General features: G+C 35.4%; 1 pseudogene; it reads right to left on the bottom strand.

Annotated features, from left to right (window-relative positions):
• The window catches only part of LOC142855394 (glyceraldehyde-3-phosphate dehydrogenase pseudogene), an 85,808-nt pseudogene that overhangs the window by 70,090 nt on the left and 2,185 nt on the right, over window positions 1-13,533 (bottom strand).

The raw sequence follows: 13,533 nt of genomic DNA, 5'->3' as shown, positions 1-13,533 counted from the left end.
AGCATAAACAATATCAAACAAGAAACATAACATAAATATTTCAATAATTAGTCTATACTAATGGGTTTAAGTCATGTATATTAAATAACTTGACCAAGTCATGAGAGGAGAGTAACTTTAACTATCTAGTTTTCAACCCCAATGAAGACCTGAGAAGAGAAATAATATCACCTGAGTAAGCAGGAAGCGCAATGAAGCAACTTCCAAAATGTGCAACAAATGACAGAGACAACTGGCTACTTTAGCAATCACCCAAAGTCTCATTTGCAACACTGGAACAACCACCTTTGGCTAAGTCCTAAAGGAAATGACAGACCATTTTCAGAGGCAGGAAATGTTTCAAAACCATCTTACCCTGTCTTGGCAAGATTTGACAGTCTTTTTTCTTGTATCCTGGTTGTCCTGTCCAGACATAGTGCATTTTGTTAGTGGTTGATACATGGGCAATTCCTTCTCCCAAAGGCCAGTTTTGCCAAGAAGAAAACAAGCTCCAAGTGGAGTATATTTGGTCTTCAACATTTTTGGGGACAGAATGGTACTGCCAGGAACAATTGTGTCTCAGTCAACAGAACCCTAAATTATTTAAATGTCATATTCTACAGTTCTTTAAAGTGGAGATTACCTATATATGCAGAAAATCTATGTATCTAAAGAACATGATTAGTCTAACTATAAGTATGATAAATATGGATGACTATTGACCTATAATTCTTAATACCTATATAGCTGAAAAGCTAGGACTTTATATCAGAATATCAAATAACCTTAAAACAACTGTGCAGCACATGAGGACAATAATCTCAAAATGTAAACGATGTATAAGTATCTTGATCAGAAATATATATTGCAATACCCTAATATATCCTTCTATCCTAAAATCGTATCAATATACAAAATGTCTTAAGCAAAGGTAGAATGCATACAATATGACAAAATTACGTTGCCTACATATATAAGTATTGTAGATGAAAATATGAACAAATTCAATATAATTTAAGTTTGTGTCAATATACAAGAATCTATACCAATGTAAGTTGCCTACAAATAAGCTCACAAGTATTCAATCCATTATTCACTATTATTATTAGTGTGGGCAAGCTCACACTAATCTATTAACCTATCTAATTCCCTCTTTCTATTTTTTGCAAAAAGATCCCTGATCCTACATAATTTTTCCCCCCAACCCTCAACCCTATACCAATTATAATCAACCCTTAAATGATATCCCTAATCCTGAGGACAAACTTTGTTGGGAGAGGGGGCATTGTATTCTAGAATTACTTCCAGCTGTCATGGGGGCAATGTTCTTTCTGTGGGATCCTATGAAAGTAAAATGATGGTTAAGTTCAAAGATTACTGTCTGGTATAAATGCAGATAGTCTCTGAGTATTTGGTAGGGATTTTCTGAGGATTTTATTTGGAGCACTTATCAGAACATTGAAAAATTGTGCATCATTTCAGCTAACCAAGTTGAAACCATCTTGAGCAGCTGGTGTCCAAAACAGGTCTTATAGTAGCACTATCACCATTGTGACATCATATCAACCAGGTGAAGTTATTGTTGTGGCGCCCCATCTTCTTCAAGGAAACTTCAAAGATTACTGCAGTAAAATTCATTGTTCACTATGGAAAACTAAAACATTATTTATATAGACGTATATAAAGGTACAATAGAGACAAAAATAGGTGTGAAGAAAAGTAAATATTTTTTAAATTCTTTTTTCTTTCTGTCCCATACAAGATGTCTCATGACTTGAGACAGACACTCTGATTCTTTTTTAACAACATGCTTGGATTTGTATAAGGAGAATGCAGTTGACCAGCTACAAAGTCAGTTCTACACACACACACACACACACACACACACACACACACACACACACATTATATTGATAATATCCATAGCTTTTCTTCTGTTGAAACAAGAGCAAAACCCCTTCCCCAATGTACTACATCTCCTGGCTTCCATTGCGAGGTCAATACATTTTTGAAATACACTGGCTGATTTAATTCAGAAGACTTTTTTTTTTATTATACGATGTCTCTATGCTGTTGTTGTCCCTTTCTCATTAGTGTTAAGAAAATTCAAGATTGATAAAGCATTATGTAATCTATTTCTGGGGGTATTTTCTATCCCTTTCTGTTTGTCAAACATATCCTTTATAGTTTGATTTTATCTGTCTACAACTGCCTGACCCGTAGGAATGTGTGGTATACCCACAATATGCTTTATATTATAATAAGCAAAAAAACTGTATTATTTTCTTAGAGACATATGCTGGACCATTATCTGTCTTTATTTGTGCAGATATACTCATGATGGCCATAACTTTTAATAAATGAGTGATTAGTAAATCAGCCTTTTCTGAGCTTAAAACAATTGCCCATTGAAAACCTGAATAAGTGTCAATGGTGTGGTGTACATATTTTAATTTTTCAAAATCTGCAAAGTTGAACACATCCTTTTGCCATATTTCATTTCCTTTGCTTTTTTCTGTTGTTCTAAAATTTTAGCCTCTTCTCTGAAATTACATTTAAACATCAATTAAGACCCATCATGCAGGACTGTTGAACCTAACTGAAGCCAGTCATGTGGTGTCACTTTAATTCTAGAAGCTGATGTCTTTTCCATCGCCCTAACAAATGCCAAATGCAAGCCATAAGTTACAACAGCTTGCTTAATTTCTTTTAGATCATTCATTTGTATAAGTATCCATCTACCTTCCTTGGATCCTTTTAGGCATTTATATCTTGATGCTGACGCTTTGTAAGAGTAGATTACAGGGTAGGAAGCTTAAACCCTGGGTAAGTCATTGCTGACAGCTATTAGTGATGTTGAATCCTGTCCTTGTGCCTTCTTTCCCTGCTCATCAGCTCCAATAATTTCTTTAATTGTTTCAAGTCTTTTTACTACTGTATTTTGTAAAGACTGAATCTCCTGGCCTGTATATATTTCTAGTGATTTCATTGAGGCACTTAGCCTCTGGTCCTCATTCTGCATATGTGATTCCAAAGTATGGAGGTTTTTATTTAAAGATAACACTTCATCCTTGGACATTATTTGGATAGAGTGCAGATTGCCATCCTGAAGAGATACACTATCTGCTAACTTATCATAACTTTTTAACAAATTTTGATTGTCAAGTTCAACAGTATGAATTCTTTCATATAATTTAACAGTATCTTTTGACATGGATTCAATTTTATCTGTCAAATTAATGTTACCCATTTCAACAGCATTAGTTATTTCAGATAACTTTTGATTTTTGATGGTATTAATCTTCTCAACTATCTGTTTATTATTTGTTTTTTAAAGATTATATCATTTCTAAAAGTGCCTCATTCTTGGCTCTGTTATGAATCCATTTTCTTAAGAATATATTATGAAAAAAACTGAGTCCCAATATCCGATAATGGATGTATCACCATAACCATATAAGCCTTGCAGAATACAATCCATAGTATTAGCAAAAAAGTTACTAAACATTTTTATGGTAATGTTTTCTGACATTATATAACTTTCAGGTATATTGATTTATTAATTATATGTTATGAAATCTGTTAAATTGTTTTAGGTGTAATAATCTTTGTTGTTCAGCAGATGTTGTGGTTGCAGAGTCATTACTAGAGGCACAACCTAGTACCACTAACAGTCCTGAGTGGCTTAGGTTTCCCTGCCTCAATGTTGGTTAAATACTAAGAAATATGTTTGCATGATGAATTAAAAACAATTAAATCAATATGAAGCAAAAAGTTCAGAAATCATGAGCTGAGAGTATAAACTGTAAGTTGTGCAAGTTGCAACATGGCAGGGAATGTGGCAGTAGTAGGGGCCATGCACACACGTGGGAAATTTCCAAGTTGCTGCTTTGGCAGGAGTTTTACAAAAAAAACTGCCTAGCAGGTAAAAGCAAGTCGATCAGATGGGGGTAAAAGATTTTCTGGGCTGTGGATCATTTAGGCCTTTAAGTCAATCCACCTGGTGGGTGTGGAAACTGGATTCATGTGGGTGACAGATGAAGATGAACACTTAAAAGAAATCCCACACTAGCTCAGAATTGAGGGTTATTTATTTAGGGATAAATCACAGATTACAGTCCTCTGCATGAACAGGGAAGAGAAACCAAATCATGCTGCCAGAAGAGAGACCCGATGCATGTTTTACATCAGCATATATAATATAAGAGGCCATGCCCATGTGGGCTGGTAACTTAAAGGGTACCGGCAGTAGAAATTTCTACTGCAAAATATTTTCAGAGATTGGTGAGAATTTTACTTTTGTAATATTTCTTGACATATCGTGTTTGCAAAAACTTATATACAGTAACGTAGATGGGAATTAATACATTGTATACAGTCATTAATTTTTTTAAAAAGCACTATCTTTTTTCATTATATATACTAATCCAAGTTCTCAATCTCTCCATTTTTCTCATTCCTTCCGTATAACCTCTCACTCCACCCCATCCACTGCTCAGAGAGGGTAAAGACATCTTGCTTTGGGGAAGGTCCAAGAACCTACCTACTATATCTAGGCTGAGCAATATATTTGTCCAAAGACAGTAGGTTCCCCAAAACCCAGTACAAGCAGTAAAGATAAATTCTGGTGCCATTTCCAGTGCCCCCACATTCAGAGGGACTAGTTTGGTCCTATGCTTGTTCCTTCCTAGTCTGGCTGGTGTTGATGAGCTCCCATTAGCTCAGTTAGAGTATTTCAGTGAGTGTACCCATCAAGGTCTTCACCTCTTTTCTCATATTCTTATTTCTCTCACTTGTCTACTGGACTTTTGGAGCTCAGTCCAGTGCTCCAATGTGTATCTCTGCCTTGATTTCCATCAATTGCTGGAGGAAGGTTCTATGGTAATATTTAAGATATTCATTAGTCTGACTACAGGGCAACTCAAGATCAGCCACTCTCTATTTCTTAGGGTCTTAGCTGTGGTCATTCTTGTAGATTCCTAGGAATTTCTCTGGAGCCAAGTTTCTTGCTAACCCTATAATGGCTCCCTCAATTAAGATCTCTTTCCTTGCTATCATCTCAGTTCTTCCTTCATCTCCACTCTCCTGTTCCCTCAAGTTTTCCTTTCTCCTCCCCTTATCCCCTCCCCCTCTCCTTCTACCTTCCCTTCTCCCTCCACCCCTATGCTCCCAATTTTGTCAGGCAGTCTTTTCTATTTTGACTTTTCTTGGATATCTATATATGTTTCTCTTAGGATTCGCTTTATTACTTAGCTTCTCTATAATCATGGACTATATATAGGCTCAACATCCTTTTATTATAGCGAGTATTCACTTATGAGTGTTTACACACCATATTCATTGAGTCTGGGTTACCTCACTCAGGATGGTATTTTTTAGTTCCATCGATTTTTTTTGTTTTGTTTTGTTTTTCGAGACAGGGTTTCTCTGTAGCTTTGGTCCCTGTCCCGGAACTAGCTCTTGTAGACCAGGCTGGCCTCGAACTCCCAGAGATCTGCCTGCCTCTGCCTCCCAAGTGCTGGGATTAAAGGAGTGCACCACCACCGCCCGGCTTAGTTCCATCAATTTGCATGTAAAATTCAAGATATCATTATTCTTTTTACCACTGAGTAATGCTCTAATTTGTAATTGAGCCACAATTTCTTTATCCATGCTTCAATTAAGGGCATTCTAGGTTGTTTTCAGGTTCTGGTTGTTATAAATAATGCTGCTGTGAACATAGATGAACAAATGTCCTTAGAGTATGACTGAGTATTTTTTGGATACCCAAGAGTGGTATTGCTGGGTCTTGAGGTAGGTTGTTTCCCAATTTTCTGTGAAATTACCATACTGATTTCCAAAGTGGTTATGCAAGTTTACATTCTCACCAGCAACGGATGAGTGTTCCTCTCACTCCACATCCTTTCCAGCATAAGCTATCATTGTTGTTTTTGGTCTTAGTCATTCTGACAGGTATAGAATGGTATCTCAGAGCTGTTTTGATTTACATTTTCTTGATTGCTAAGGATGTTGAACATTTCCTTAATTGTCTTCCAGACATTTGAGATTCTTCTGTTGAGAATTTCCTGTTTAGTTCTGTACCTCATTTTTAATTGGGTTATTTGAAATTTTGATATCTAATTTCTTGAGTTATTTATATATTTTGGAAATCAGTCCTTTGTCTGATTTGGGGTTGGTGAAGTTCTTTTCCTATTCAGTAGGCTGCCATTTTATCATATTGACTGTGTCCTTTGATTTACAGAAGCTTCTAAAGTTTAGGAAGTCCCAATTATGAATTGTAGCTCTCAGTGTTTGTGCTATTGGGATTGTATTTAGTAAGCATTCTACTGAGCCCATGCATTGAACGTTACTTCTCAACTTCTCTCTCCATCTCTTTTTTTAACAAGGTATCTCTGTGTAGCTTTGGTGCCTGTCTTGGAAACAGATCTCTTCCTCCCAAGTACTGGGAATAAAGTTGTTCACCTCCACTGCCTTTCTATCTTGCACATTTTTAATCTTAAAGAAATACTAAGTGTGAATAGATACATTTAATGTGAGTTAGACACTACCCAGTGTATATATCTATCTATCACAGCTCTGAATTATAACTAAATTTAAATATAAAATATAAATGAAAGTTTAGGGGTTTATGAATTAGTTAAAAATAAATATAATTTTAAAAATGCTTTCAATTTTTTGCTTCTAGCTACAATGAATCAAAACAATTGGATCACTCCAGAATTTTAAGCAACAAATTAAGTCAGAGAATTCTAAATACTAATTTTGAATTGAGTGAATAACTAACTACAAAAAGAGAGTGATCATTGAGAAGTGCTGTTATACTGACTTTTCTACTTACTGTCATCAAATATTTTAACAAAAGCAAACTAGGGGAAGAATGATTAATTTTGAGTAACAGTTTCAGGTTGCAGTTTATTGTAGGGAATTCATAATTAAGCTTGAGACAGATGGTCCCATGACATACACAGTCAAGAAGTAGAGAGGAATTAATGTAATATGGCTCTCCATTCTCTGTTCTACATACATAGTCCACCATCCCATGGCTAGGAAATAGTTCCATACCCAATTAAAACTGGTCTTCCCACATCAATCAATCTATATAGCACTTTAGAGGTCCAGATGTCCATTTCTCAGATGCCTCTGGAGTCTGTCAAGTTGATATCTAACACTATCATAAATGGGAAAGTAAAGAGACATGTCTGAATCTTCAGATCACCCAGTTTTTTTGCACTGGTTCCAGTTTTCAGTGCAGGAGTGGGAAATAAGACAAAATCCAGGAAAGTTTCAAATTTGAAGACCCAGACCTGAGCTATTAAGAGACAAAGGAAAGTAAAGGCCAGTAGAACATAGGAGACAGAGAGGTTGACTCTGGGAAATATTCTGAGTTCTTAAGAGGGTCCTCTTTCAGTAGGGTAATCCAGGATCAGAAAGACAATTGCTGCATGTTTCCTCTCATATGTTATTTTAATCCTTATTTATTAGGGGGAAGAGATAGAGTCTAAGAAACAACAGAGGGGAAAATTAAAGGGAGAAAACAGAAGCTTTATGGAAGGGGCAGGGGAGATGAGTAGAATAAATGTGATATGAAAGTGGAAGGCATGGAAGGGTAGAAAGAGGAATGAGAGGAGGGGTGTGACAGACTAACCAAAACTGTGTGAAAATGCCCTGTTGGAAGCCTATTATTTTTCTGTGGCAATTAAAATATAAAGAGAAAGAAGAAAAGCCTGCCCTCTTCAAGCTTATAGTCTGAATTTGATGCTTCCAATTTTAATTGACTTCAAATTGAATAGCCTTTATTTTCTCACTTGAAGAGCTATATAAATTTAACAAACAGGACATTGCATGATCACTGAATTTCTTTGTTCACTTTCTGCCTCATGCCAATGTTATTCATTCAGTCATGGTTGATTTTTGGGTTATTTCCTTTGTCTTTGGTACTTTCTGTGTTCCGGCTTCCATGCCCCATTTGTTTTGAGTTTGCTCTATGTTCTGAAGTACACTGTGGTCATATATCTCTACTTATTCTGAGGACTCTACTGTGCTTTTTACCATTTTATTTGTTTGAGTCAAATTTAGACTACAATGACACCTTTTTAGGGAAAATTTACTCATATCCATAATTCATAGGAAAATGATTATCTGTACTTTATTAAGTATATGTGTTAATTAGGATTTCTATTTCTGTGAAGACACTCCATGACCATGGCTACTCTTATAGAGGAAAACATTTAATTATGGCTGGCTTACAGTTTTAGAGGTTTAGTCCATTATTATCACAGTGGGACAATGTGGCTTGCAGGCACCTATGGTGCTAGAAAAGGAGTTGTCTTGTCTACCTTTTACTAATTCACAGAGTCTCTCTATTCCCAAGGCCTGTGCTGTTCACAATCTTTTTACTCTCAATCAATTTATTCTTGTGGATTAAGAGATAGTATTTATAAAAGATAAAGTCATCAGTTTTTTGGAGTTGTAAGAAAGGAATACATTTTTTAAAGTCTATTTTACTGAATAATCAATGTCTGAACCAGGTAGATGGATTGAATGACTAAAACAAGATTTTGGTGAGCAAATACATTTGGAGATCAGGGAGATCATTCAAATATGTAAATAAAGCAGAATATTCCACGGAGGGAAGGTGACCAAATCTCTATTGGGCAGTGCAGAATTTGCCTGTCTACAAACAAGAATTATTTTGCATTTTTATGAGCTGTTTACAATGTAAAGTTCTAAGGGGTCTCTGTAGAAACAGAATCCAGGAACCTCAGGAGATATTCTTCAGAGTTTTATAAATACATTGAAGCACAGAGTTATTCTACCTTGGGCTCTGTGTTCCTTTTTACTGTTTCTACAGGGCTAATCCCAGAAGAGAAACATAGCTGTCTGTGATGATTCATCTTTTTGTGACTTGAAGATGAATTCTCACAACATTTTTATTATGTCTTTCTACCTATAGATATGGGGCAATTTTTTGAAAATTGCAAAACTTTTTTTAGGAAATACTAGATTTATACTAAAATAATTTTCAAATCATCCATTGAATAATACTTGAATGTTTATCTTCTGTTTGGTTTTAAATTGAGGAATGATATGTTATCAATTTTAAACATCTGATAATTTTGACTTCTGCTTTTTTAACATTTTGACATAAAGTTAACATGTAAATTTGCATTTGGTATTTGGTACTGTCTTAAGTGTGAAAATGTTTTACTTAAATAATAAGAATAAATACTATTCTTAATGCTACAAATTCTCAAATTTATAATCAACCTGATGAATCACATACTGAATATCATCATTTGATTTATCTGTTTGATTGATTTAATATCTTTTATACTTCGATGTTGTAGAAAGATATCAGCCATTAATGCCAATGATGCTCTTGCTTGCATGTTTGTTTCATTCATTTAATATAAATTTATTACCCTTATTACATATGCAAATGAAAGCAAAATTTGCAGATATGAAATTAACTCTTATGAACATGGAGACAGTAAATGACAATTCAAAATTTTAATGGGATAGAGAAATATGACATAAATTATGAGGTGTATTGATTATGAAAATCATCTATCTTCTGGGATCATCACAGCCATTTTCAAGCATCTCCTAGTCATTTACTTTATGATATATCTGTGTGTGTGTGTGTGTCATTATATGTCACTGTCCAATGGTTTCCCCTCAGTCACCTTTCTCCACTTCCCATCTTCTAAAAGGTAAGCACAACACAGCTCCACATCACTGAGTTTTTCTCACTGTTTACCTCTACAGTGAGATAGAAAAGTAAACCTCAAATAAGAAAAATAAAGTAAGTACTGTTCAGAAATCATGATCCAAAGATAGTGTTTTCATTTTCTTATTTAAATGCAAATACTTCATCTTGCTGAAGCATTCACTTTACATTTCAGAAGCAATTACTGACTGTGCACAGCTGTGCTCCACCCCTCAACTGTCAATACTGTACTATTTCAGCCATAGAAGAATTATTCTTTAACTCTTGTAGCCATGATATCTTAAGGTGTACTAGGAGGATCTTCTTCCCTGTTACAAGTTCCACTGCACTGCAAATTCAACTAGAAGTTTTTTTTTTATTCAAGTTACCTGACTATAGGTAAGGTTTCCAAGGCAAAGACTCTATCTATGAACATTTGCTTTCCATTTGAAGTGTTTCTTTTAAGCTGTCCTAAATCTGAATTATTCTAACATCTATTGCTAAATTTGTCAGTGTCTTCCTTCATGTTCTCAAAAAAAATCCAAAAAATATGCTTAACACGTGTTTTAACACAAAATCCATTATGACTTGTCATTGTAAAGACAATGGCATTTTTGGGGTAGTTTTAATTTTTTAAGTAAGTGCTCTCACATAGCTTTTCATGTGTTTCACTACACTAGTGCTCTCAAGTACCAATGAGACTCAGGTTTAGTCCATGATTAAGAATAAAATCTGTCAAGGGGTTGGCAAAGCCAAATTGTAAAGGAGGATGGAAATATATGGGAAATTAACATCTCCACAAAATTAAAGGTAACATTTTTAAATAGGGTACTGAAGATGGTTGCTTAAAAGAAATCCCGCACTAGATCTGAACTGAGAAATTGATCCTTATTTATTTAGGGGTAAACTCACAAATCTGAATCCTCTCCTGGGAAGGAGATCAGAAACCGAAATCCACAACCCCAACAGAGAGAGAGAAAGAGAGAGGCCGGAAAAGAGGCCAGATGAATGCTCTTCTAAGCATATATAGTATAAGAGGCCACGCCCCAGTGGTCGGGGAACCAACAGCTCTAAGAGTTCCTACAGCAGGGTACTGTTTGTGGCAGGAATGAAGGAATTATTCCACATAATGAGTTCTCAGAAAGCAGTACGGCTTCTAAAGAGGCAGCTAAATATAAAACTGATAATGGCAACAAAGAAAACGACGCTCTAAACTAATACCATATTGCTGCAGCATTTCTTATAATGGGTACTTTTTATACGGCTTTACCTCATGCTCCTACTTTCAGAGTGGTAGCAGGATAGCAATTGCTTAGCACCCCAATCTAACAGTTTTGTGTTGACTCCTCTACAAGTTTCTCCTTTGGTGATTTTGGCAACTTTGCTTGGATCATTTATAAAATAAGGACATTAATACAGACCAGCATGAAACTTAGTGCAATCTCTTTATAACAAATATAGGTGGAGTTAGAGGGAAGTATTCAGTGTGATTGAGAAATTTTCATCACAGTTGAGCATAACTTGTGAGTCTAGCATGCTGGGAATTCAACTGTCACTATCCTCACTCTCCACCAGGCTACATGCTTTTACATCCTTTGTTTCCATAATTTGAATTCATTTCAGAGACAATGGACTAATGGTATTTATAAATTCATTTGTGTATGTATGTGTAAAAGAGATTTTAAAAAAGAAATAAGCAGCAATCTTATGATCCTATAGAGCATGAGGTGTTAGCATTCTGGCATCAGTTCTGGCTTCACCTTAGTGTCCTAAGAGGCATTAGGAGTATCTCCTCTGCTCATTACCTAATTCCCTTATAAAAGGTGGGCCTCGCAAGCCTTCAGTATCTTTCTTTTCCACTACTCTTGTCCTCAGTGACCCTTCTCTGCCCTCAGCCTCTCTGCCCCCTTATCTGTCTCTTCCCTGTACTCTTCCAACAGAACTCCCATATGAGCAACACTGTCTGGAATGACTCCTTCCTGCCATTTTTATATAAATTATAACAGGAGGGGACAAAGAAAGAGGGATATTATTGGGTGGTATTTGTCTAGTGATTAACACTTCTCTACTGGAACTAAGATGTGTGTGTGTGTGTGTGTGTGTGTGTGTGTGTGTGTGTGTGTGTGTGTGCGTGTGTGTGTGTGTGTGTGTTGTGAAGGATTAGGAGAGCTGGTCAGACAAACTTGCCCAACTGCAGCTCTCCACAATATATTCACATGCCTTTCCCTCCTGGGGACTGGACTGCAGTTTCAACACAATTTCAATGGCCAATGAATATTTGATAATGCTTAGTGTCCAGGCAGCTTCACATGTTATGTTGTTATGTAAAAAGAAAAAGAAAGATAACAGGAAGCCAGAACATTTCTGGATTTTCTGGCTCCAGTAGGACAAAATTCCCTTCAAAACCAAGGACTTCTGGCTCAAAACAAATTAGTTATCAAGTTTCAGAAACAGAGCTGCTCTTGTCAATATTCCTGCCCAAACTGCTAGACAAATTCCTTCTGCTTTTTTTATCAGTATATTTATTGTTGCTATCACCATAGAAGTGAGAAAATTAGAATGAGAAATACAAAATGGATGTCCTTTTTGTTAAAGCCAATACACAGTTTTAAAGACATAAAACCAGGAATAATAAGTTATTTCTGCACAACATGAGCCTGAAGTCTGAAAGCTAAAATTCAACTGTTTTGTAACTACTGGGACACAGGCTTGGGGTGTTAATAAATGTGGTTTTTAATTATCTACTTACAGCCTTAAAGGGAAGTTGATAACAATTGCTATGTCTCAAGGATTATCTTAAATCATAAATGACCTGGTAATAAAAGTAGTTCAGACACACCACCTTGTATTTAGAATTCACCCAATCATTTCTCAGCATGATTATTATCCTGCATGATCTGATTGTTCAAAGGAAGATTTTAACTCTTTCCTAAGTGATTTATTTTTCTACATTGAAAGTGTTTTTTCTTCAGCTTATTTTCAAACTAAGATGCATGATCTGTTTTTACTCATCTCTACCACACTCTGCTGTTACTGCAGAGTGAGTTATTTCTAAAATGATTAAAATGCATTGAGTCATAGACTATGATTATAACTTACATTATCTGGTGCATTGGGATCTTTCAACTAGAAACATCCAAACAAAACATAGCCACAGTTAGAGCTGTGTAGGATTCTACTTAGAGACATCTCATAGCATAATAACTTTGAGTTTCTACTTTAAACCTAATCAGCTCTTTCTGTAATACTGCAAACCAGCCACACTGCTGTTTTTTAGTTCTTTGAAGAAAAAAAAAAAGAGCACTGCTAAGTAATTTCTTGATTTCCAATTCCATTTCTATGATTTCTTAGTACCAGACTGTTTGCTTTGATGTAGTTTAGGTAGTTTCACTGGTTTCTTTATATACCTACAAGACACATATGTAGTACTTACCTGCAAAAATGATCTCTATTATAAAAAAATGTTTAAATTGCTGCAGGTCCCAATAAAAGAGAAAAAAGTTCAATTCTATGAGCAACAGATTAGAAAAAAAATTCAGAATGAATTTCAGAGATATAAAAATAAAAATATAAAAAATCTAGTAAGAATTTTAAACTTGATATGAAAATGTCTATCCTGCATGTGCTGAGAGATGACAGCATAAATAAGTTTACTATTTTTGTTTTTATTGTTGTTTTTGTAAAATAATATTGTTATAATCTGCCAAATATACAAGTTGAATTTAAGGAGTATGTCTTGTCTGGGTGATGCACAGTAGTCAGAAGTTTCTTGAAATGACCCATGTACTGTAGGGTTAAAAATGCTATTATCCCTGACCAGGTGGGTGGGAAGAGGACAGAGCGGG

Source organism: Microtus pennsylvanicus, chromosome 8 (genome assembly GCF_037038515.1).
Source record: "Microtus pennsylvanicus isolate mMicPen1 chromosome 8, mMicPen1.hap1, whole genome shotgun sequence".
Lineage (NCBI taxonomy): Eukaryota > Metazoa > Chordata > Mammalia > Rodentia > Cricetidae > Microtus > Microtus pennsylvanicus.
This window is presented reverse-complemented; position numbering and strand designations above follow the sequence as displayed.